The sequence below is a fragment of the Cyanistes caeruleus genome, chromosome 16 (assembly GCF_971803275.1).
Source record: "Cyanistes caeruleus chromosome 16, bCyaCae1.hap1.1, whole genome shotgun sequence".
NCBI lineage: Eukaryota > Metazoa > Chordata > Aves > Passeriformes > Paridae > Cyanistes > Cyanistes caeruleus.
In genome coordinates, this window is record NC_141716.1 from 4,570,256 (window position 1) to 4,596,235 (window position 25,980).

Here is a 25,980-nt window from a genome sequence, read left to right on the forward strand (position 1 = left end):
TGTTCTTAATGAGACTTCCTCCTTCTCCCCATGAATCTTTATGTAGGCAACCTTAGCTCTTGATTAATCAGTAATTAGGGAAGGAGTCATACTGATTTCAAGTCTTCAGTATCATACTCTCCAGCTGAAATTCAAAACTAAAATCTGAAGGAAAGCCATAGTGTCAATATTATGCTCTGTCTAACCATATGATGACAAAAATCACATCAGAGTCAGACCAGGCATGTCTATTTATATAGGCACAAATCTGTCCTGCTTGATACCGAGTGTAACACAATCATAATTCTCTCCCACGGCTGCTTTCTCACACATTCCCTGCCTTTGTCACCATCAGCATTCAATATTTCGCCTTAAAGTTTACTACACCCTCTGTCATCTCATCTGACACGTACTGTATCACTTCACTCCGTGTTTGCTGAGCAGTTAGGGCTCAATTCAAAGTTTAATGAGCCCTCATTAACCTCCATGAGCTTTGGATCAAACCCTTGTAGTCTAATATGGAAATAATGCCGGGGTATTAGGGAGTTAAAAGCTGCCATACAGTGGTCTGGGGATAAAGTCACTGCGGGCGGGCGGCTTAATGGGGTATTAATTGGATAGAGGGTATTCATAAGCACTGAGCAGGGAGTGTGGATGCTGTTGAAAGAAGGGAGTAAATGCTGGATGGTATGATCCTAAACTAAGGAAAACTTGAGGTTCCCTTTGCATCTGTGCAGTAACTCTGCTTCAGCATCCAGGGAAGAGTTTTGTGGCCCAGGCTGAGGGGTGCTGTCACTCACAGGTCATCTCCTCTCTCATGCTCCTGCTCTGAAGTCCTGCCTGCCTTGGCTCCACCAAAATTGTTCTTCCAGGAACTGCAAGCAAAAAGGTGCTGTCGTTGGAAGGAAAGGAGATGCAAATTCCACACCACAGCTTTTGCATTTCCTCTTTTTCTTCTCTGGGGTAAGGTGCTTTGAACACAGCATTTAAAGTAACCCAAAATGTTGTGTTGCCCGAGCTCTTGGTGGCAGTCAGCCACCCCAGCAAGGCTGTCTTTCTATTCCTTGGGAGCTCTGTTGATGAAGACCTCCACCAAGTCACGTCAAAGCAGCATATATTCAATATTTTAGTCCCTTCTTCCTTTGGGTTTACCCTTTTTGTACCCAAAATGCTGTTAATTCCTGGAGAAGCTCTATTTCTTCCTCAGGCAGTGTGCAGAGGATGATCAGGAGCAGCAAAGAATTGGTCCTTGTTGACCCAGATTCCCTCAAGGTCTGTAGGGTACCTGGTCCCTTAGCAGGTCCTGCCACATGCCTGGTGCCACCATGGCAGGGACACCAGGCTGCTGCTGCCCCTTCTGAGCTGTGTGGAGGGTTTGGGAACCAGGACATCATCTCTTCACCACAGAAGTAGGACTGATTCCTTTCATTTATTTATCTTAGATATTCTCTGTGCTTCTTGCCTTTTTTGAAGAGCTGTTCCTTTCCTTCTGTGAAGCCACAGATGCAACACATCCTGTCTTCCTCCATGCAGCCAAGTGCTTTTCCCTTTGGGCTGGTGACAAGTCACTTTTTTCCTCCATATAGCTAAGGAAAAAAAAGAACAATCACATATGTAATGTAACCATTACAGAAATGTTTTTCTGGAAACTCCCAGTCCATATCTCCAGAAGACATGTCCCCATTCTCTCTTATTTTTAAGCTGTGTAATGTCTCTGTACTGCCTGTGTGCCAGCCTGCAGTTCCTGCCTATCCTAATCCCATATGGGAACAAGGATTGAACATATATGCTAGGAAGGGTTAGGAAATTCTGCTTGATTTGGTGCTCTTCTTTTTATTCTTCAATTGGTTAAGCAGCTGCTAAAATAAGCCTTCCATTGGAGGAGTTCCATGATGCCCTCCCCTCTAGAGGAATACTGCAGCCCATGTACCTCCCTTCCTGTGCCTTCCCATTTCCAGTTCTTGTCTCCTGTTCCACCTTTTCGGGTCTTGCTTTCACATTTTCATTTTTGCTGTAGTGGGTTCCCAGGGGATCTTTCCACGTGTTTTCTCTGGCTCAGGTGGTCCCTGTGCTGCTGCTCAGCCATTCAGGATCAGGAGTCAATCACAAGCCCTGGAAACTGTGAGCTTGGCTGAAGTCTTGGCTGTCTCTAGTTCTTGTACCGTCAGTTCCAAGCCTTTCTTCTCAGTTGGAAATAGCTTTTAATAAAAAAAAAAAACTACAAACACCTAGACTTGTGGTGTCTCCAGAAATTGAGAATGTAAACACAGAGCAATCTATGATGAAACCTGGAGCATTCCCACCATTGTCTCTCCATGGATTTATGTACCAGTTAAATGTCACCACTCCAGTTTTCTTGAAAGGCTGCTGCGTTTTCCTACAGGACAGTGTGGGTGGAAGTGTGGACATTTCACAGCCAAGGGTGTTGCTTTAAGGGCTGAATCAAAGTGTGGGAGATTTCATTAATCTTTTCCATTCAGTTTTTCTGATTGAGCTTTTTTTATTTATAATTATATGTCTGTCTGATTGAGACAGCTATTTATCCCTTCAGTGTTGAATGATCAAGAAGAAAGGATGGACAGGATGCTTTTAAAGCCTTTCAGTCCCATAGTTGTAGCCACTTATACTGATAGCTTGCACTGGAAAATGGAATGTGAATCATAGAAAACATGGCAAATAATAGAAGAAAAATTCAGAATCCATTTCTGATGAGTTATATTAAACCCAAAGATCTTCCACTTCATAGAGAAATTATTTAAGTTTTATGCAGCTTTTGAGATTATGACAAGCTGAACAACTTGTTCTGGCTTGGTGCTCAAGCGCCATATGGTACTACTTCAGCAATTTGATGTGATATTATGAATAAGAGTGCATGAGTAGTGAAATGTTTGGGGTTTTTATATCACATTGGCCTTCTGCAATAGACATTAAAAATGAATTCTGTTTAGAGTAAGGGAAGGGAAGAAAAAAACCCAGACCTGCAGGTTTCAATAGCATAATTGCAGCAAGCAAAGGGAAGATGAATCTGTGGTGATTAGGAATCCAGTTGCTGACAGGATCTCTTGGACAGGTGGGGATAACCCATGTTCAACAGGCCCTGTTCTCCTTTTAGGTTTTCTTCAGTACAATGCTTGTATTATCTTTAAGGAGAAATCTTTATATGCTGTTTTCTATGTTTAGGGCTAGTGGTTTGCAGGTAATAATTGTTATGCAAGTGGAAATTGAACCTGTGTATAAAAATAAAATCTTAGGCTAAGCCTGTAATCTCAGGCAAGTGTATGAAAGCAATAGTCAGCAAAAGATAATGATAAAATCTCAATGTCCCTGTCTGAAGAAGGGCCATCACTCTTCCCTGTGTTACTTTCCCACTAGTATAGGAACTTGCTTCCTCCAATTTTGCTAAAAAAAAAGTAGTTCATGGATAGCAGGGTGTGACTGCCAGATTTTGGAGGATGAAGTAATGTGGAGATGGGAGGTCTGGTACAAGTCTCAGGCAGTGGTCTCCCTTAGTGTGTCAGTGTGTACTGAATTCTAAAGATAAAACAAATCTCACCCCTACCAATATATATGTATATTTTTATATGTGTGATAGATTTGAGTGTGTTTAAATCATACATCTGGTGTGCCCAGAGAGGATGGGACTGCTCTACCAGTACAGATCTCATGGGAGGAATCTCTGGGAGGCAGAGGGTGGCACAGGCTCTGCCTGAGGATTCACTGGAATAACTAGTGGGACCGAACACCTGTCTGGAAAATTTGGGTCAGTTTCTTACTCCGAATTACAGCTACATTAGTAGAGTTTTAAGGGACAAATGCTGCTTTGAACACAAACTGTTCATATGGAAAAATATCTGATTTTTATAGTAATTTTGGGATTTGTCTTGTCTGGATGTTTCCCTAAATTTGCTTTTCAAATGGCTTTTGGTTCAGAATGGAGCTTTAGTTTGTAGTGTGGATAGTCCCTCCATTCCACAGAGCTGACTGGTTTTCACTTGCTGTTTTGCATTGTTTTTTTTATACCCTGAGAATTTCTTTCTTGTTGTTCTTAATATATTCCCAGTTGGAATTTAGTTTCTGAAAAAAAAAAAAACAAACCCAAACCCTTCATCGCTGCAGTGGTTTTTAGCGGTTGTATCCTTTTATGCATCATTCTCACACAGTGTGAACATTTTAACCTTTTCTTAATTATTAGCATTTCCATTCCTGCTGTTCATTAATCTGTGCTGGGCAAGGACCATGATGTGTTGCCCAAGGATGGAGCCGTGGAGCTGCTCAGCTCCTGCTCTGTGGAAACCCCAGCCTACAGAGATTTTCATGGAGCATCTACCCTTTCTCTTTTGAAGTCTGAACTTAGAACTGATTTATTTATTTTGTAATGGATAGGTTGCCTCGCTGTCCTGCTGAGTTATCTGCTTTAGTTAGATACGTGAAAATGTTGGATAAATCCAAGCTGCTGTTAACTGCACTCGGATAGTAAACGGTGCAGAGCGTATTCTCACCACAAGTACACAAAACCAATTATTCCTGACACCTGGTAAAATCCTAAACAAGAAATTGATAGAAATTAAGCAGTAAATTACCCAACAAGGTTAAGGTCCAGCTTCTCTTCCTCTGGCTCCAGTTCTCACAAATGGAATTGTGGCTGAATCTACAGCTTTAGCTACCTGGATTTTCTCCTCAGATATTTAGTAGTACAGTATTTAGCTCTCGGGCTTCAGTTCACAACTGAATTGCAGGCACAAATGCTGCTGATACCAGGGGAGCCTAAATGACTCTGCAAAAGTCAGAAAGGAAATCTAAGGTATATTTGAGAACTGAGCAGACTCTCCCAAATCCCCCAAGTAATCCTTCCACCTTAGGTTTTTTGCATTTGCTCCGGAGTTGTTAAGATGCTGCTGGTGGTTACTTGAGCTGATAGATATTTCTGCAAAATCTCATTTTAAAAATAACATCCAGCCAAACTGAAACTTATTTCAAGTGTTCACATTCCATAATGTTATCAGTAGTATTATACTTCTCATAATCAGTAATGGCCCTGCTTTTCAAAATGTGACTGTATTTTGGCAAAATTAAGATTCTAATATTCATGTAGGCTTTGTTCTTCATTAATTTTCTGCAGATAAAGAAAAAATCCCACTTTCTAAATGGCTTTTATCTAGATTACAGTTCAGTGGTGCTTCTGGAATATTGGTTTGTAATTCTCATATTCATTCAACCCCAGCTTTCCAAACTATATGTAGTGAAAATATAACCACTTTCCCCTTGGTTAGACTACAGTACTTAGTGTTTTTTAAGTCTAGTACTGGGCAAACTGTGCTGGGTTTTATGTTGATGATAAAGCTTTAATTGCACTTCTGAAATCCTCATCATGTGTAAAACAGTACCGCTAAACTAAATGGGAACGGCATCCCATAAAAACCAGGCAGCCTGGAGTATGATTAAGAGACAGTAATTTTTCCTTATTCAGACCAGCACGGTTTCAGTTTTCATACTTTGCTTTCCAACACTTCACCACTGCTCAGACACATGTATTCCCTACCGCCATCCAAAGATTTCCTTGTGGCCTCCTCGATTTGTCCCGCTCCCTCCTGCACGGAAACGACGAAAACTCTACAAGAATTCAGTCACTCTTTAATTTCCCCACCATTCCTCTGCAGCCAAGCCGTGTCTGAGCAGCTTGTTGGCTTCATGTAGTGCCGTGTACGGGTGGCAGGAGGTGACGAGGAGGTGGCACCACGTGTCCTCTTCAGAGAGGAACAGCCTGACCCTCGGCTCCTTGTTTCCGTGCCTGGTGTGGGGAGCTGTTGTACATACGGAATACCAGCTGCGTGGCAAAACCGTCTTGAGAATTCTTAGTTAGTGGGAAATGGGAAGAGAAAAAATGTGAATATTGTAAAAAAATCCACTCTCTTCAGCAGGTGCTAAAGCTGCACCTGCCAGTGAGCACTAATAGGGCTTAGTTCACTTGATTGAGCATCACTCGGGGGAGATTTTGGGCCAAGTTTCCATCCTTGCCAACAGTTTCTTTCTCCACTGTAATTCATTAATTAGCAGCTATACCTGTTTACATAATGAAGTGTTGGAGAGCTTTTGTCTGTGTGTTGCCATATGAAATGTCCCAGTGTTCTCTTGATCAGATTAGAAATGTCTGACCAGAAAGTCCCCAGCATTTCAGCCACTGTTTGTGACTCATGAAAGGGAGCAGTTAATGACAGTGCCAGCGAAAAAGTCAGTCCATATTTTCTATGGTGTAATTTCCTAATGCTCAAATATTTGAAAGTTAAAAAAAAAAATTAATACTTTCATGCACACAGTGTGTAAGTTTAAACTTGTGCTCTCAAACGAGATGCTTTAACTCTGTTGCTCAGTCGTGCTTAGAAATAAAAAGCCAGCCCAGACTCCAGCCCTGTTAGATCCCTAACCAGTTTATAATGAATGTGGAGATGCCAGGATTACCATCCCCCTGTGTGGAGCACAGCATGTGGTACCTATGTAGCAAAATACAGCTTGCACTGGGGTTTTGGTATTAAGTTTGTGTAGGTGTGTGCATGTAGAGTCCTGCAGCACTGGTTGGAGAAAGATGCAGGGCTGCCATCATGAAGTATATTTAGGTGGGTTTTTACTTTTTTTTTGTCAAGGGCCTGTGTCTGTTGTGATGTGATTGGAGATTAATTTTAGTGAATATTAGTATTTAAAAGGATTTTCTCCTCATCTTTCCCTTAATCCCTTTTTGCTGAATGTATGCTTCATTTCGTTCTGTTCTGAGGTTTGTTGAAAGGGATGGAGAAGAGTTTGTATTTCCCTTTTTGGCAGCCTGAGCTCTATGTGGTTTATGTGAATTCTTCTTTCAGGAGAGAACATTTAAAGGCAAGAACTCCTCTTTGTGCCTGTGGAAGGGTAAAATCAAGCTTCTCCTACAGCGCGTTTCAAAGCGTTTCACTAGGAAACAAGAGCGTTTTGCATTCACATATCCTAACCAGGATTCGTTTTGAAGAGGCTTGAAGGCAGTGACAAATAGAGGGATTTTATAATGTGTAACTCGGCTGAACTGCCAGGGTTCTGCAGAGAGGCATCCTTTGTGCAAAGCTAAAAATGTCATAGGCTAGAATGAAGTAATAGCGTAAAGTAAATTTCTGAGATTTTCCTTTAAAAATATGCTTCAAGTATTCACAGCAGAGCTGTGCTTTTAAAGCAGTCAGACCTATCCCCTACAGATTAATTAGTAGTACAATGCTTGATTTTGAAAAGAAGATGGTAAAGGTGGCTACATTGAAAAACTTGTCAAATATCTTAAAAATGCATGGAGAGAATCAGCAGCAAGAACACTCTGCAAGGGAGCAGGAGGATGTCCAGAGACACAAAAACCCACTGTGGAGAAGATGGCATCACCCTGTTGGGTTTAGCACAGGTTCTCTTGGGCACACAGCCTCTGCTCAGCCCCTCCATATCCTCCTTGGGACTCTCAAATCGAGGACTGCTTTGCTTTCAGTCTGGGGATTGGAGCATCCTTTGGCCATCACAGCAGAGCTGCAGGGGCGAGACAGCAAATCCTCCCTGTGCTCCAACCTCTGCCATCCTGAGAAAACAGGTCATGATCTGATCCCAAAATATGTTACTGTTGGACTTTGCTGTTAGTCTGGAAGGAAGAATATCAAACCAAACAGCTCAGCTGTGTGCAGGGTTTAACATGCTCTTACAGTGACCTCCTGTGGAACAGAGCAGACACCTTGGTGCCCTGCTCTGGGGCAGTGACGCTTTTCGTAAAGCTCACGGCCCCTCGCATCCTGCATGACTCTGCCAAAGACTCCAACACATCTCCTTACTCTTCTCAGGCAAGACATGGATTTCTTTCTAGCTGAATGAACTCTCACCTTTAGAAAAGACATCTCTTTTCTCTTGTGTTTCAGAGCCACAGGCTGCTTAGCTTGAGCACGTCTGCGAGGCCAGAGCTGGCACTTGCCTTGGTTGAACTGCTGTTCAACTACTCAACCTTGTTCTTTGCATGATGCTTTTAATAAATGTTATATCAGTTTTAATATCATGAGTATTTCGTTTACAAGGTGATGATGTGTTTGTAGAGCATGCAATGCATTTCATTTAGCCCTTACATGCACTGAGAGATGCATTGAATAAAATATTACTTTAAAATTAGATGATTTCTTTAATCCTATATACAGCCTCTCTGGGTTAATACATATTGCATCTAACTCAAGCAGTTATGTAGCTTCTGTAACCTAGTTCTTCATGCATTGTAATTCCTTCCATTGTGTTGTCCAGTGAATTTTGAGTATTATTTGTTAATATGTTCATTCGATTTGAATAAGAAAGCAAGTCATTGCAGCGCAGTGACTGATCATGCTGTGAAATTAGATTTTGAGAGCAGCCTGTAAAGGGAAATAGTCTGTTTGCTTTTTTAGGGAACTGTGGTGTTGGCTTTGCCTTTGTGAGAGTGTCTGTAGTGCCAGAGCCACTCCAAGGGAGGTGGTGCAGCAGCAGCTGCTCTAAAGCAGTTCCCAGCCGTGGCTGGGCACGTGTGGCCTGAGGAACCCCTGTGCAGGGGACACTGCCCCAGGCATGGGGACAAGGCAGGGGACACCTCACATCACCCAAGACAGATGAGCTCTTGGAGCAGTGCAGGGCAGGGGCAGGCACAGGGTCCCCTCTTTGCACGAGTGGAGCTGAGGACACATTCTCCTGCTGCTGCCAGAGGCTGCAAGGGCTGCTCCAGTGGCTCCAGCTTCCCACAGTGTGGCATTCATCTCTGCAGTAGCCTTGCACATTGAGCACACACTAAACTGTCAGTCAGCTGAGGGCTTCCCTTTTATCTTCTACCTTCTGCCTTGTTTGAGAGAGTAGGAAGACAAATTAAGGCTTTCAGCCTCTGTGCTACATCTTGAGTCACTTGTGGGGGAAGAAACCCATTCTGGGCTTTTTTTGGGCTGTGCTGCTGAAGGAGTCCACAAGCCCTCTCAAGTACCTCCAGGCACAGTTTCTAAACCCTTGAAAGTTTCATTGCAATGTTGTTTGATATGTTATCCAACAGAATAAAATATTTCCAGTTAATGTTTTAAACATGTGCAGCTCTAACCAGCAAGTGCAGAGAGACCAGCAGTGAGCAGAGATGAGAGCCTCCATTTCAGCCTCTCCTGCATCACACTTACCAGTGAGGAACCACTGGAAATTGCAGTCTCCTTGTTTCCTGCTTTCATGGAAGATGAGAAGAAGAAAGGGAAGGGAAGGAAAATCTTTTTGGGAGCTGGAGCCACCTGCCTCGTGCATATTTCTGTGTACAAAAGGGGAAGAGATGATTCAGCTGCCGTGCAACGAATATTTTGCTGGCATGAAGTCGGGATGATCAGAAGAGTGAATTCATCCTGCAGGTTCTATTTCATCAGTTTCATATCCAGAAAATGTCCTTCTCTCCATAAAATCCTGATTATTGTGCAGAGAGATGAGACCCAAGCCCAGCATGGACCCTGGGAGGCAAATGACTGTGACTGGGGTAGGTCATCAGATCTGAAGACAAGGTCGGGGTCTCTCTCCCATCTGTGGCTGGGTCTGTGCTGGAGCCAAAACTCAAAACTGGGAGGGAGGTTCTCAGGGCTGTGGTCTGGCTGAGTTAAGTGTCCAGCTAAGCCTCAGAGATTTTCACATTTTTGTTATAATTCATTGGGGGAATCCAGCAGGACTCCACAAGCTGAGGCCATGCCCACTTTATCCTGGAACTCCTTCTGTGCCCCAGTAGGTGCCTAAAGGCTCATTTTGGCAAGGTGACAGCATCTTAGATTTCAAACACAAAAACTTTATCTGAATAGTAGTAGATTGGCACGAGCAGATGATGCTTCTTCGTGTCCTTGTAGCGAGATTTCTGCTGCAGTGTGAATGTGCACATGAACAGCAGCAGGTGTTCAGCAAGTGCCAAGCAGATCCCTGTTTTTTTTGTAATCAGCCTTGGCTGATGGAGTGGAGGGAGAGAGGAGGGGAAGAGGAGGGTGTTTAACCCTTTAGCTGGAAGGTTGACCTCAGTGAAGCTGTAGAGAAGGTGCATCTTCCAAAAATGGCTTTAATTATATTCTGAGGGATTTCTCATTTTCCTTGTATTTAGATGAGGCAGAACATGACTTTTCTTCCCCCATTTCATTTCCACCCTTTTTTTCTGGGCAGGACTGCTTATCTAATCAGGCACTAGTGTTTTCTCTGACAGTCTCGCAGCTGTAGTGACACTCAGTCTCAGTCACATCAAACAAGTAAATGACTTTCATTCACAGCACCTTTTGTCTGATCAAATAGGTAATTACTATGTGAAATTAAAGGCTTTAACAAAAAAGTTCTTTATTGTTCCTGACTGACAGAAGCAATACAAAGAGAAAGTGCTGTGATTCAAATGCCATGGTGACACCAGCCCCATCATGGAAGCAATCAAAGGCATTACTTACACACTCCAGTGAGAATACAAACCAGGCAGAGGCAGACTGACAGACTGCCTTTAATCTTTGCTACCCCCCACAACTCTTTCCTTTTTTTAAAAAAAAAGGAGAATATAATTTTATGGAAATAGTAAATATGACAGGAAGATCCAGATATTTGAAATGTTTTTGGAGGATCAGTGCAGTTCCCACCAGCAGTAAGTAGGATACTGTCTTTGATTGCCAAGTGACATCAGGCTAATTCATGCTGTGGTTTCTGGGAATAGAGATCTAGATTTCCTTGAAGCAGAAAACAAAACAGAGAAAGTCCTTTGAAAATGAAGAATTTCAACATTTATCCTCAGCATCTCCTGTTGGAGCCAGCATTTCATCCTCTGTTCTCTTGCTCTGTCCTTTAATCACTTCCTCTCTCCGCTGGTGAGCATCATTCTCTGCACTTTGCATTTTACCTCTGGGAGAGGTAGATTTACCACCAAGGTCCTTTCAGTCCAGTTTTCACAAAGGACTGGTGATAGAAAATGGGATGGATACAGTTTCTCAAAGAGCTGTTCTTTAATGAGGGCCACAGGGTTACTGCAGTGAGCAGAACTAATCGGGGAGCCTGGTTCTGAGCATCAGCCCGTGCAAGGAGGGTAAAGAGAAAGGTAAACATTAAGTAAATATTCCTGTTTGTCTATCAGTTATTAGTGACACAGAGCTGCCAGGAACTGAGTCAAGGTCGTGTTTGAGCAGGTATCTGTGACAAGAGATTGCAGGTCTGAATTATGCCAACAGGGAGATGCAGTATTTGCTGTCACCTTCCCCAGGTCGTAGGCCAGGTGGGTAATCTGCTTTTTTTACAAACTTTTAGGGAAATCTGCTTGTTTTTCACCTTAGCGCATTCCAGGGAAACTTAAATTTATGGAGCTGGTTTTATGTTGGAGTGGGTGATGAGCTGAGGTCAGAACCCCACACAGATGCTCCCATGAGGGCATCCCATGGGTTCTGTGCAGCTGCTCGGGTACCTGTGCTGAGTCAGGCTGTAATCACAGAGCTGCTCCAGTGAAATTAGTCACGGAGCTGTGTATTAACCTGACACGCTCCCTGAACCCAGACATTTACAAATATGTAAGGAATACTAATAGCAGTGTGCTGTGAGAGTGTAATCTCTCCCAGCTCTGTGTGCCAAGGCAGAAGATGTGCTTTGTACCCGTGCTGGATACATCCCATCAAGTTCTAGAGGCGAGGTGACAGCACAGCCGAAGTTTCTCATCAGCAATCACAGATATTGGAAAGAACAGGTTCCCCTCATCTGCAGGAGTAGCACAGCCCTGTACACTATCAGCAGGAATTGCTAGCCACAGACCACTTTGGAGCAAACTGTGGGTCATAAATCCAGCTGGTTCACAGACTCATTTGCCATTCTCCAAGCCTGCATCTTCCATGCCCTCCGCTCTTCACCGCTGTGTCCCCACTGAGTGCAGTTGAGTGGAGTTTTATTAGAAGCAGGGCTGCTTGTGGAAGATCAAGCAGCAATTGTAGCCAAAAATAGGATTTTTCCTCATCTGCCTCTAGCTAGGAATAAGAGACAAATCCTTTCTCTGCAGCCTGTGCTGTACATGAGGTTATTCATTAGGACCAGTCGGGAGCTAAATTAGAACACAGCTGCCACTCGTTGGGTGGTTCATCATGCAGAGCAGACCACTTTGTGGCTCCCACCATTGCAGGGGAGGCAAATTCACCTCGAGAGGCTGTTTTTAACCTACACATCACCAGACGGTTTAAGCACGGATTGCTCGAGGGGTGGAGAGCAATCTCCTAGCTCCTGGGGCTGCTCTATCCCAGGAATCCAGCAGCCTGCTCCTGCTGTTCCCAGCAGCCCTGCAGAGCAGCCCCATCTCACTGGGTGAGAGCACGGCTTAGCAGTGGAGGCAAAGTGGGATGTCATTATATGGTTATACAGGATTTCTGAAGCTTTTGAGAGTCAATTCAATCATCTTGAAAGAACATATGCAAAATGTGTGCTTGGCATTGAAATACCTCCAAAGTCTGGGAAGAATTGCAGCCTGTGCATGAGGCTATCTCTATTCTTGCATGAAGTTTATTGTAACTGATGTTTAGCAGCTTGGGGTATTTCTACCTGTAAACTGAAGCTGCTGCTTTTGCTGATTGACAAAGGCACCAATGCTGTTTGCAGGTCTGTAGGAGAATGTAGGTTAAAAAGCATAAGGAAAAGATGTCTGGCACACTTCTGAATGGGTATCAGAGGGGAAAAAGAATGGTAAGTACCCGAAGCAGAAAACTACAAAAAATGACTTTATAATGTCCATTTAATGATGGCTTGGGAGTGGAATGGATAGATGAAGAGGCCACAGGGAATACAGACAGCAACACACTTGGAAGTGGCAGAGTCCCTGTTTGTATAGCTGCCGGTGTCAGAGCCCAGCCCGTTACCAGCAAATGTGCGCTCCAGCAAGGGAAAGTTTGATTTCTAACCTTAAAGATACAATCTGTTTTCTTGGATTTGTTTCAAACTCTGTAGTGCCAGCTGCATAAAATACCACTAAGCTTTTGCACAGAGACATTTATAATCACTTTACCCTGTAGCAGGAAAAAATGTCTCCATTTAGACACTCATTCTGAGTTCATGCACACATTAAGGACAAACTTTAGATCTTAATGAGGTGTAGGAGGGTTCCCCCCACCCCCCCTTAGCTCTGTTTTCTGTTCTCTTATAGATCATACTATATTTCAGAGCATTAGGAAGAGAGATGCTGAATCTTTAATGTGATGTGAAACAAAAGAAAAAGTCTGAACTGCAACAGAGATGAACTTCAGAATTGTAATCTCTTTAAATCCTGATCCAGCACTCACTGAAGTCAATGGAAAGGCTTCGATTGATTTCAGCTTCTAAAGCTCAGTGGGTTATGTTGGTTTTTGTCATGTTAGTTTAACAACTTGCACTTCTTTCTTTGGAATTCTCTTCTGGTACCTTTATAAATATAAAAGCCTTCCAAAAGCCACTTAATACAGTCACATTCTGGTGGTTGTGCTTAGTGCTGGCTGGAGGTAGTGGCTTACAAAGAAAGTTACATGGAGACCTTCTCTGCGTTTCCAAGCCCCTCCTGGATCATTTTATCCCTCCACCAACTTTTCCATCCATCTATGGCTGTGCCAAGAGCACTCCCAGTCTCAGCACAGGGGGTTCAGAAATCTCCACAGGACATGCCCTGCTCGTTGTGCAGCCCTTCCTGAGGGCTGGACCTGCTCCCGTGTCCTGCCACAGCCACCTTTGCCCAGGACCAGGCTGCTGCTGGATCCCTGCATCCTTGCTTCCACCACAGCAAGAGTTTCCCAAGCTTCTGAATTTGTGTTTGCTTCATAATGGGAAGACAACAAACCACTTCAAATTATTTTAGTTTGGGGAAGCCAAGCTGGGTGTGAATATTCATTTTTTGTAGTCAAGCAGCCAAGTTGTTCATGGATTTTTTTGTTAGATTGGATTTTCTTTTCTCTCTGGCAAAAAGTGACTAAAGAGCTCAATTCTGTGGACACTTTCCTGTAAGCAAAATGCTGTAACTGTGGAATATTTTCATTTCACTTAACCTCATCTTTCAGCAGAGAGACCAATTGTGAAAAACTTGTTTATAATTTTGTCTTAAAGTGCAGATCTGATCAATTCTATTAGACTATCTGGAGCATGAACATAAATATTAACAAAAAGCTCTGTATAATTCAATATTTACTTGTCAGCCTGTGCCCCCTTGCCCAACATTCATAGCTAGACACCAAAAGTTTAGGGTTTTTTCTTTTAGAATTTTGTACTTCAGATCCAAGAAGCTTGCTTTGATTATTAAAAAATACATATCTCAAACCTTTATTTGCATTTCAGCATTTTGGCTATTTCTTTGTGTGGCTGGCTGGCTTTGATTCTTGTTAAGTGTTTGCAAGTAAGAAGAGAATAAAGAATGTGAACAAAAGGCTTTTAAGGATATATCCTGCTGGAAAGCAACCTAGAAGTCATGACCATGAAGAAAAAACCTAGTGCAGTAACTTTTATGTATGCTGCCTTTTGCTTCTGCAGATCTTCTTATCTCAAATGTGATTTTTCATTGTGTTTCATGACAGATTTTACCATTGATGGTAGAAATAGAAAAGTTACACACCTGACACTTGTGTGCAAAATGTAAGATCTGAATGAAAAGGGTGTTCACCCCTAAAGCTGTACCATGACAACCTTACTAGGTATGACTGTATGTGGTTTATTTAGCAATGAGCCTTTTCAAATAAAAACAGTTCTTTCTGATATTCATAAGACATTTCTTATCAAATAATATCCATTTAGGACCATTGGAAAATTTCTACTGATTTCAGTAGTCTTAGAGCAGTTGTAGAATTGGAAAATCATTGGAAATTGCTATTAGGGGTGTATAAAAACCGTGTTCTAATTGAATATAAGGGAACATTTGGTAAAATATATAGGTTATGAAGATGTGTTAGTGTGCTGTGGGATGCTGAATAGTAGAAATAAACTTCTCAGCCACCATGTGGACTCATGGTTTTTGTTCTTGTGAACCCTCACGTGCAGGGGGGTGTTACTGGTGGATGAATTTGGTTGCCTGAGCATGAAATGTTGTTTGTGATGCACAGCAGCACAGTGCTGGGTCACAGAGAGCAAATGGAGAGCATGGAAAGCCACATGGCCACATTTTATTCCTGCACAGGTTAAAGTGCACAAAGCACAAGGCTGTAAAAATGTATTATCTTAATCTCTGGGAATGTAATCTTGACTCTGCCACTTATTTCCATTTGGTTTCTTATGCAGATGGCTTCAGCCTCTTGGTCAGTTTCCACCATGGAAGGAGAATTCATCCTATCGGAAAATAATTTTAGATTTGGCTAAAGAATAAATCCCTTAAGCATTTTTTTTTTTTCTTTCCCAAACAAATTCCTGCAAATTCCTGCAAGGAGAATAGTAAACCACAGCCAGCTCAGGGCTTCCCAAGACTGTGGATGCATTCAAGAGGCTGGGTGCTCCCTCACAGGAGGGAGGATGGAGCTGGGATGAGGATGGAGAGCCCATGAGGTGATGGGCTGTGGTCCTGCAGGCAGAGATGGATGTGAGTGGAATTGATTGTCCTGGGCTTTAGCATTACCATTTTGCAGTTCTGTTTTTTCAATCTCTGCTATGGTAGCAGTGACAGCAGCCAGGCTGGTTTTCCAGGGCTTAGAAATCTCTGAATGAGGCCAGAGGGAGCAGAGTTGATTTGTCACAGCCTCCCAAACCAGTTCCCCACACAGCAGCCTTTGCTCAGAGCCAGCCCTGTGTAAAACTGTCACAGGAATTTCATCTCCTCACTTATAATGCAAATACAGAGCAGCTCAGCTGCCCAAAGTGCATCTTTTTAAGATTGCCCAGGTGTTCCAGAGAGGAGAGCATGGACTGTTTCGTGCACTTGGCATTGCCATCAGTTCCAGCCAACCTGACCTGTGTGGAATCTGTGCCAGATGCTGTGTTTTGCAGGGCTGTGGGCAGTGCTCAGATGTCCAGCTTGGAGCTGAGCCCTGCATGATCCCAGCACCACAGAGAGGGGCTCAGCTGAACAGGCAGTGCCAGGAAGGGACCTGGGAGCACCAAGGTCAGCTCAGACCTGAGCTCTGCTGAGACATGGACAGCTCAGCACTGATCCTGGAGCAACATCCTCAGCTTGGAGCTGGGCAGAGAAGCTGCTTTCCTATCAAAGAGAGAAAAGTGGATAAAAAAGTGTCACCTCCTGAGAGAGAGGAAAGCTTGCCAGGGTTGTGCTGTGGCCACCAAGTCCCCTACAATGCTGGTCTGGGGACATGTGAATTGCACTGACAGGTAATCAGTCCTTGTTTCCTGGGAAATGATCTCCTGCCTGACGAATTATTCAGGTGTGAATGGCTGAATTAAATAAGGATTTGAACATGCTACTTCTCCTGTATCATGAGGGAGCAGGATTATTCTTCTGTGCCTGCTTGTTGGTGGCAGTGGTGCTTTTGGGGTGACCTCGTGGCCATGGGGCATTTCTGTCCAAGTGGGAATCTTGGAGAAAGGGCATAGTCTGCTTCTTGCAAGGCACATGAAAAGCAAAACCCTGTAACTCTGAATGTGGGCTGTAGTCACTCAAATCTTGTTTAGAAAGGGCATAATATCTTTGCCAAACACATTTGCAGTGTTGAAGCTGCTCATAATTACGACCTTCATGAATTTATAACACTGTATGCTCCAGCAATGGAAAAGGCTCCTACACTTGAGTGATGAGATTTTGATAAAATAGGATTTAAATATTCTATTAACAGAAATGTTATATTAAATGATGAGGAGGCATTCAAATACTGCCTGACTTTCACCGTGTGACTGTGAACTACATTATGCCTGGGTCAATTAAGCTATTTTAAACTCGTGGCTTTCTTGCATTAATCCTTTTCACAGAAAGCCAGTGTTCCCTCTGAATTTCACCATTTCACTCCTCTGGCCTCCCCCTAATACACAGCACTGTCTCCTACCACGTGCAGCAGGCTCTGCTGTTTTCCCTCCTTCTCTACTATGATATGAGCTGCAGTGTGTGAGCCCTGGGAATGGGGTTAGCCTTGATCCAGCTTGAAACAGGCTCCTTCAGGCAGATACCCAACTCCAGCAGCCCCAAAATCAAGTTGTGTCACATTTGTCATAACCCAGCCCCAGCTCACATGCAGCAGTGCAGGAGCCAGGGAGCTTGGGCACAGGATGGTGCTGGTGGGGTGTGCAGAGGTGCTGGCACAGCTGGACACCTGGGCAGGCTGCAGGGGGAGCAGCTTTGTCCACACCTTGCAGCAGGCTGGTCATTTCTCAAAGGGAAAGTGGCTGCTCTCAGTATTTTCTGTATTGTGTCTAAAAGCTTAACAGAGATCAAATGGGAGCGTGTGGTGAGATGGGGTGGGAATTTACTGCACCCTCATTATTTGCACACCAACACTCCTCAAGGAGTATTTCACTGGGAAAGTGGAATAAGCTGTCGCCTGCAGTGACAGTTCTAATGCAAACACCACCCCTGGGAGAGATAGCAGGAAATAGCCATGGAGGGAGTCGGGCATGCCCATGGATTGGCTCAGGGTGGAGGAGAGGTTTGCCCCAGAATTTATGGCTGATCACTGGATTGTTGCATTTGAGTTGACTAACATCTCCCTGTGTGCTTTTTGGGTTTTTTTCCCCCTCTAGTGTTAATGGTCTTTTTCTTTTCTTTTTATGTTCCAATGGTTTCTAAAGCAAAGCTGACGTGGATCTAAGTCACAGGCATGCTGCAATAATTGACATGCTCTGTCAATCCCTCTGCTCTTTCATGACCAAGAGATGACCCACTCCCTCTCATATACCAGGTGTTTTCAGGGATTCAGTATTAAGACACAATCACTTTAGTGGATCTAAGAGATAAATCCCTTACTATTAAACTCTTAGTCAAATATTTTAAAATGTGCTGAGGCTCATAATTTTCTCTTTTTTTTTATTTTTCCATTTTTCAACAAGAAAATAAAACCTGCATTACCTAAAAGACCACTCAATGATCCTCTTCTCAGTGATGCTGTATGGCACAGTTGGCGAGTGTACAAAGGCATTGGATCAGAACCAAGTCAGAATTAAATTTAGGCTCATGAAACTTTGTTCTCAGATTTGATTCTCAAAGCTGCTAATCCTAAATTATCATGAGAAAACATGTAAAAAAAAGAGATATAAAGGCATCAGAGCAGCTGAGCTTTCAAATGGAAAGTCAAGCCAGACCTGCTGTCTGCACGCTCTTTACTCACTGGAAATGGGATGTTGTAATTGCCTCGTGATCAGGCCTAATTGTGTTTACCTAAACCTGCAATGATTTTCCCCATTTACAGAAGTCTTAAGAAAGCTTCTCCTGTGAGCCATTGCAAGCAAACAAACAGAAAATTGAATAAATCATCCCACAAAAATCAATTTTTGGGGCAACAATTATTTCTGACTGTTTTTTCACATCTGGCTGTGGTTTGTGGTGTTTTTCAGTGTGAATACCAAAGACTGTAAACCATCCCACAGAACTCGAGTTTGGGTGCCAGCACTGAAAAGCAGAGTTGTAGCTCACCAGTGAGATCCAGGCAAACAGCAAGGAGGATAATGAAAATAACACAAAGGGGGAGAAAAAGCATGAAAAAATTAGGAAACATTTTCATTATTCTTTCCCTTTTCTTATTGACATCTCAAGTAATTGTCTGGGACAGGCTTTCTGTAGCTCCCACTTAAGAAATAGTTAAAGGTCATGCGGTTTGGCCAGGCAAGAGTAGCCATCCTTACAGACTAATAAAATCAATGTTCAGACAACATCACAGCCTGCATTTAGATGTAGCATATTCCAGATACATGTTTTAGAACAGCCACGCTGCACAGAGTGCAAATTGATGATGAAAACGTTTCAAAGGTTGTTCCATTCTTACAGGAATGAAAAGAACATTGAGCTCTCCAGTTTGTAGAGCAGCCTGTTTCATTTGAGCAGCCTCCTTGCTTATCTGTCACTGCTTCTAGTTTAAACTTCAAAATCCCATTCAGGACAAATAATAATGAAGTAAATAAATTATATATCCAAGCAACAACAAAGCCTTCTTAAATTACTAATCCTGGACTCTGTGTGAGTGGTCATGAGCAGACAGCAGCACTAAATATTAGTTTTCATCCCCATTAACATCTCAATGTATAATTATTATTGTTTGTATTGCAGCAAACAAGAAATGTCAGGCCCATTGCTAAAAATAAGAAGGTTGCCAGTAGGTCTCCTGAAAGTTCAAACATTTCATTAAATGGTTTTATGTGAGGTATGTAACTATGCTGGTGATAATATAGTGTAATGGTAATATAATAGAAGCTACAAATAATGTTTTATGACTGTTTTGTTCTATATACTACAAGTCTAAATGGTTTCCCTTACAAGCCAAGCAGAAGGTGTTTTATAACAATGTCTTAAAACCTCCTAATTAGCAGCAGTTTTAAGATACACACTTCTTGGCAATCTTTTGGGGATCGATCGAGAATAACTGTAGCAGACTTTAAATCTTCTGCCTGGAAAGATTATCCTAATTCTTTTTCTAATTCCCCTGTCCCAAGGCACCATGACTGGAGATTTCTGAACAAAACAGTGTCGTGCTGGCTCTGCTGACATGTAGGTCAGGCACTCCAGAACCACCATACAGCCTGTGCTGTGCTTTGAGGGGGAAAATTCCATCAAACCCATTTTCTTATCACACCCCAGAAGCTGTTGAATCTCCACAGTTCACCACACAATTAAAAAAACCTTTACAATACATGGTACTCCAGTCCTTTGGCAATACCTTATTTCCTCCAGAAAAAAAAAAAAATCTCCCCATGTGTTCAAATTTCTTGGGTTCTTTTGGCTCTCTGATTTATCCTGTGTCCTCAAAACACATCATTAATATGATGACATGCATTTACAGAGGCAGCAGAGCCATAGATGGAGCTCATTTTAGGATGACATTTTGGTCACTGTTTTCTAGGGCACTGTTTTGCCATGATTTAGTACTCTTGTGTATCAGTTATAGAAGTGTTGTATTTAATGTCCTCAGTGTTTCTTTTCCTCCTTTCTGTGCTAGTTGGTATAATTTATATGAATGTTTTAACACCCCCCCATGTGTGGTCTACTTGTAATGTACATATAATTACCAGCCATCTTCCAGCTTTTTTTGGCTGTGTTGAAGTATTTTTAAATCTATTTCAGTCCTGCCCGTGGATATATACCCACACACATGCACACACATTTGGGGAGCGTGGTTATTTGGGCTTTCTAACATACTGTGCCTCCCTGATAAGGCCTTCTCAAGAAGTGAACAAAATGTCTTGGAGATAACAGCATTCTGCAGCACAATGTACAGAAGGGAAAGTTGGTTTTTTATTCCTGCTAGGCTGGCAGGCTGTCTCAAAGGAGACAGGCTAATTTGAATGGGGTTCAGGTTGCTGTAGCCTAAGTTTTTCTGTAGTTTCTGAAATTATGTTTTTAAGCTTACTGGGAGCAAAAAGTTCTCATCCTGATGTGCAGGTGAGCCATCCTTGGCAAGGAACAAACAGGCAGGATTCAGACAACTCCATCTCTCAAGGATGCAGAGATGGAGGAGTATCTGCAAATGCATCACACTGTGCAGTGAATCAGTTCTCTAAAGCAAGCAGCAAAATGTAAATAAAATACTTAATTTTTGACAGAGCCTCAAAGACTCCCATTGGCTTCGGTAGATTTGGTATTGGTACATATTAACAGTGTCATTGGGAGCTTGTGTGCTACAGGCTGTGCTTCTAAAACTCAGGGTCTGCTTGTGAAAATCGGATTCACAACATTCAGGCAGTCAAATCTCTTCAGCTTTCTCCTACTTAAAAAAAAAAAAAAAGGCTTAAAAATGAAGGAATTGGTGTCCTTCAGAATCTACTTTCAGCACTAGTTTATAGAGGATCAATATACAAATGTTGGAGCTCTATTTCTGTGTTTCAGGGCTACTCATTTCTTCAGCTGATAGTACATCAGCCTTTAATCCCCCCAAGTGGCTTTCACTGCTGCATAAACTGCCAAATTTGCATTTGTTTTGAAGAGTTTGTTTGCGCACAGAGGTTTCAAAAGCTTGGAAATCAAAATGTAGCCACTGGTCTCTAGATATTATGAATCCTGTAGTTTGTTATTCCACTATGGAGACTAATAAGAAGCTGATTTCATTTGCAGTATAGCGAGCAGTTCCCATAAAGACCCTGAGCTCTGAGGAGCGGTGCCACGGCCAGCTCATCCACATTGCCTGGCAGGACTCTCCGGGAGAGAGAGCAGTCCGAGCCTCAGAGCTGCTCCAGTGGGCTCTCCCCCTCCTTCCTGTTATTTTCCTTCTTTTAAAAAGGCATTTGCAAGCAACATCTGTCCCCCGAGCACGGCTGAGAAACGCGCACCTGTACGGAAACAGGAGACAGATGAATGGTCATGTCTCGCTTCTTCTGCGTGAAGATGCAAAACAAATGTTGGCCATCAGGACCATCAAGTTGCTGTGGACACTCCCTGGAGTATGTGTTCTCCAAAACCACGCAAAATCTGCTTGGCAGTTTGTGAAATATGTCATCTGCTTTCCATATGTTTCCTTTCCAAATTCATGGCGATGTCAGAAAATATAAAGTTGCTTCCCCGCACAAAGGGCCCGGCTCCCCTGGTGAAACTCCCTTCCCAACATGGCTTAAATTTGCACTTTTCCACAAGAAGTCTAAAAGTCAAGTTTAAATGGATGTGGGGCTATGGACTTTTGTTTTAATGCACATTATACATTGCTGCTGCAGAGAGAATGTGTTGTACATCACTTCATTGCAGTTTGGTGCGGTCTGGTTTTCATCCCATGCTTGATTTTCTTATGACAAAACCAAAACACATTAGGAGGAGAACTCTGTGTCCTCCCTGTGAAGCTCTCCCTGCTCAACTTTGTCTTCCCATGTTGTGTTCTCCCTGTTGAATTGAAGTCACTGGTGACTTCAGACGGTTCAGACACTTATTTGGGTTGTTTGGCCTTCCTGTTCATCTCCTGCAGGCACAGACTGTTGGCAGTTCTGGGTGACAATGGATGCAAATGGAGTCAGAAAAGAGGAAGGGATAAAACACAAGTTGTGTTTGCTAGTCAAATATACCAAGTTATATTACCTGGTTCAGGATTACCTTATAAAAAACTTGGAGTATGTACAATAATATACAGAGAACCTTGAGAGTGTGTTCAAGCAACAGCCTGATGCAGCTCTGGCCTGTGCACGTTTTATGCTCCTGCTTGCAGACACAGCTGGGAAGGTGCCTTGGATAACTGAATGATCCCTGTAATAGTTTCTGTTGGATAAAATGCTGTGTGGGGTGGGTAGAGGCTGGGGATGTGATAATGTGACATTATTTTCCTCCTTTTTAATGGGAAAGTTGTCAGCGTTGCTTTAAATCCTCATTAGAATTCAAAGAGCCCTAACATCACCAACACTGTTTCGGGATTAGAATTTGTTAATTAATTTAATCCTCTCCCCTTCTTCATCTTCGTGGATTCTGCAGCGACAGATGGTAAATCCTTAAGATTTCAGTAGGAATAAAGGGTTAAAATCCAAAGGCCTGGATTAGATGGGATTGCAAAAAGTGCATGAACAATTCCCAGTGTCTGTCTTATGATTTGCCAACTTCTTGGGGACAGGGTGCTGAAATGCAGAGCAGGCAGAGTCCCTGGCTATTAGCACTATTTAGTTACAGTAGATGAGATTTAGGGCTGTGTTTCCTGAGCATGTCAGTGTAATAATTTACTTGTTTGTTACAACTGTTTTCCAGAATCACAGGATTGTTCCCTAATGTGTTGGTGAATAATGTTTTTATTATTCCTGTCTGCAGTAAAGGGCATCTCAGTGCCTCCAAAATCACTCATGTAATAAAACCACTGCCATTTCATCATTTTAATAGAATAACAGTTTTGTATAATGTTGCAAATATTACCCTCCAATATACGATGGTGACAGTAACAGCAGAAGACAGGCACTTTTATAGCGCAAAATTATTACCTTGTTTAGATTATCAGATAAAAATTTTACCATCACATTAAAATGAAAATGGAAATGAAGGCCAATAAAACACAGAAGGGCCCTGTCCAAGCAGGAGCCCTGGGAGGTTGGCTGCTGGCCACAGGGGCTGCCAACCTGCCTGGAGGGCACTTGGCCAAGGAGGCCACGCTGAGAGGTCGCCAGCTGATTTTACACAGAGAAATTCAGCCTCTCAAAATGCTGCTGCCAACCAAGGATCGCCTCTTGGAAAGGTTTCTAAGGTGTAGCAGTAAAAGGGAGGGATACAGAGGAACCCTCGAGCTCTCTCCTATTGCGTCGTTGGGAGCAAGTGTGAAAAATGAGGAGGATCAGGTCTTTTGAAAATGTTCTTCCTATGTAAGAGTCAAACCCTTGGGGGGATCAATACAGCTCTCACTGATTTGAATCGATACTAGCACAACCTGTTAAAAAAGGGAATATGCCATGAAACCACTGGGCTGTAGGAGAGCAAGCCAGCCGTGGCACATCCCTGTAACACATCCCTGCCTCCTGCAGTGCCCTGGGCTTTATCACTTTGCCCTGGCTCTGCCAGGAGCAGCTGAAAAACTCAGGAGGAGGTTTTCCCCTCGATCCCTTGTCTGCAGCACTGCTAAGAGAGAATGAGCAGGATTCTGCACTGTGAATGAGCACCAGCACTGCAGCCTGCTTATCTAAAATCAGATTTGTGGCTGCTTCTAGAAGGTCAGTGCAAATTAAATTGTTACTTGGTGTCCAAAAGATTCAAAACCCAGTTCAATCTCATTATTCTCTTACTGTGTGTTTTTACTCTTTCATTATTTACATCTTTGGTATCTGCTTTTGATACCTCCTGTTAGATTTGTCTGATGCTCATTAATATCTTCCCTACTGGCTCATACAGGTTTAATACCTCAGACTGCAGATTCAGTGAGATCTTTCTCCTTTATCACACAGCTGCAAATTATTTCTTTCCCATCTCTTCTTCCTAATTTTTCCCTGCCACAGTATCACACAGATGTATAACCAGGTTCAGCACTGGATTCATGGTAGGGTCTTGCTCCTTCTTTTCTTACTCTTGGGGAATATCATGCAATGCCCATTCACCAGGAGCAAAGCACTTCTAGTTTTGAAATGCTGGCTGCTACAGTTCAATTCTTAATGTGTAACCTAAATCCTAAAACATTTCATATCTAAAAAACTTTATTTCTTTGGATGATACCCCCAGTGCTTGGGATATCAGTGAGCTCATCAATCTGTTGAGAATAGTATTTGTGTCTATCCTGTGTTGGCATCAGTGGTACTGCAGGTAACATTCTAAACTGGAGCTTTATTAAGAGTCCCAAAAGAGTGGGACAGGTGAGTTTTCCTTGCCAAAAGGAATTGGTAAGTTCAAGGTAAAGTTTCCAAGTACAGTGTGATACTCTGTGCTGGCAATGTTTGACATATCTCCCAGTACATCCCCATCAATGCACAATAAGGTCTACCCAGCACTGGTGAGAGCTGCATGTATAATATATATGCAGATATACTCTGAATAAATCAGTGTAAACAATGCTGAAACAGTGGCACAATCCATTACCAGAAATAAATCGGCAGGGACCTGCTGCAGAGCTCCCAGCATTGCCAGCTCTGCCCAGATCAAAGAGCCATGTCCTGCCCCCTCCAGGGGAGCTTGCAAAAGGTGTAGAGCAAGCTGGTAGCTCTGGGATGGGGTAAGTGGATGCAGCTTTGGAATGATGAAGCTCCTTTATCTGGTCAGAGCCTGTTGCACCCTGGCAGGAGGCAGAGCTCGCTGCAGCACGGCTGGGGATATGTCAGCACAGGGGAGACAGCCATGTCCTGTGAGGAGCCAGGACAGCCTGGCCAGCCCAGACCAGTGCCCTGCAGAGCTCCAGCCCTGCTCCAGCAGCCACACAGCTCCATTAGCCTGGCACTGTGCCCTGGCAAACACCCCCAAACCCTCAGCAGGACCAATTAGCCAGGGCAGGCACAGCCACACAGCCCCCGGCGCTGGCACTGCTCACTGTGCCCTGCAGACACTGCAGCCCCTGTGCCACACTGAGTGGCCAAGCTCTGCCCTCATGCACCTGATCCCTCAGTGTTTCCTTGGATCCAGCCTTTCCTGAACATTGGCTCCCTTTTTTTCCCTGTTGTGCTCCTTGTACCAAGCAGTTCTGCAAGGGCAGGGAGCGGTACCAGCACCTCTGGCCATGCCTCAGTGGAAATTCCCCATCCTCAGATGTCCCAGCTGCCAGAGTTGACTCAGTTTGCCTATCCCAGCACAAATGGAACAATATGGTTGCTTATTTCTACCCTCTCTTTCCAGGGCTTTGCTCTGCTAATTTCTTAAATTAGGAATTTTTCACATGAAAGGTTTCTTTCCGACTTCCATCGGCATTTGTCAGATTCTTAGGGCAGAGGGCAAAACTCAGAGCCTGTGTTGGGGAGTGCAGTTCCATTGATGTCAGCAGAAATGTGCCTGCTTACATCAGACCGGAATTTAGCCCACAGTGGTTCCTTTGTAGCATCAGAAAGCTCTGTGTGCACCTGAGCTGAATGTCCACGCTGTAAGATCAGAGTGTGGCTGGGACAATTGGCATGTGGGTAATTGGTACATTTCTGTAAGAGAAAATGGTTCATGATCCTTATAAAGGAAAATAAAATAATGTAATGTTATTCCCCACTGACATATTAAGTGAATTGATAGTGTTTGAAAAGGCAGGTATTAAATCTGGAAGCAGCATGAGTGTTATGAAGTAGCTAGCAGTTTTATCCCAGCAATTTAAAATTCCTATCATTCAGCTCTTGCTGATTTGAAAGCCACACATTTATTTTAGATTGTAGCCATGAATTTCTTGGGAATTACCTGACATGAAAGCATGGAAGAGTCACTTGATATGAACTGACAAGACAATATCAAAGAAAACATCTTGATACACTTAATCCAGTTGTAAGTGACTTTATAAAAAGTTTTTTCATCCAGCCCTGTTATTCATTAGGAGCATCTTGGTATTTGGAAAGCCATTAAGT

At 43.1% G+C, this 25,980-nt stretch overlaps 1 protein-coding gene and 1 long non-coding RNA gene across 4 annotated transcripts in view; both read left to right on the top strand.

Moving 5' to 3' along the window:
• CDH4 (cadherin 4) overlaps positions 1–25,980 on the top strand; it is a 410,156-nt gene that overhangs the window by 271,864 nt on the left and 112,312 nt on the right. The gene's annotated exons all lie outside the window — the stretch shown is intronic.
• LOC147650136 (uncharacterized) lies at positions 12,101–14,931 on the top strand. The gene is made up of 2 exons (XR_015276984.1): positions 12,101–12,666; positions 13,124–14,931. It is a non-coding gene; the product is annotated as an uncharacterized LOC147650136 (long non-coding RNA).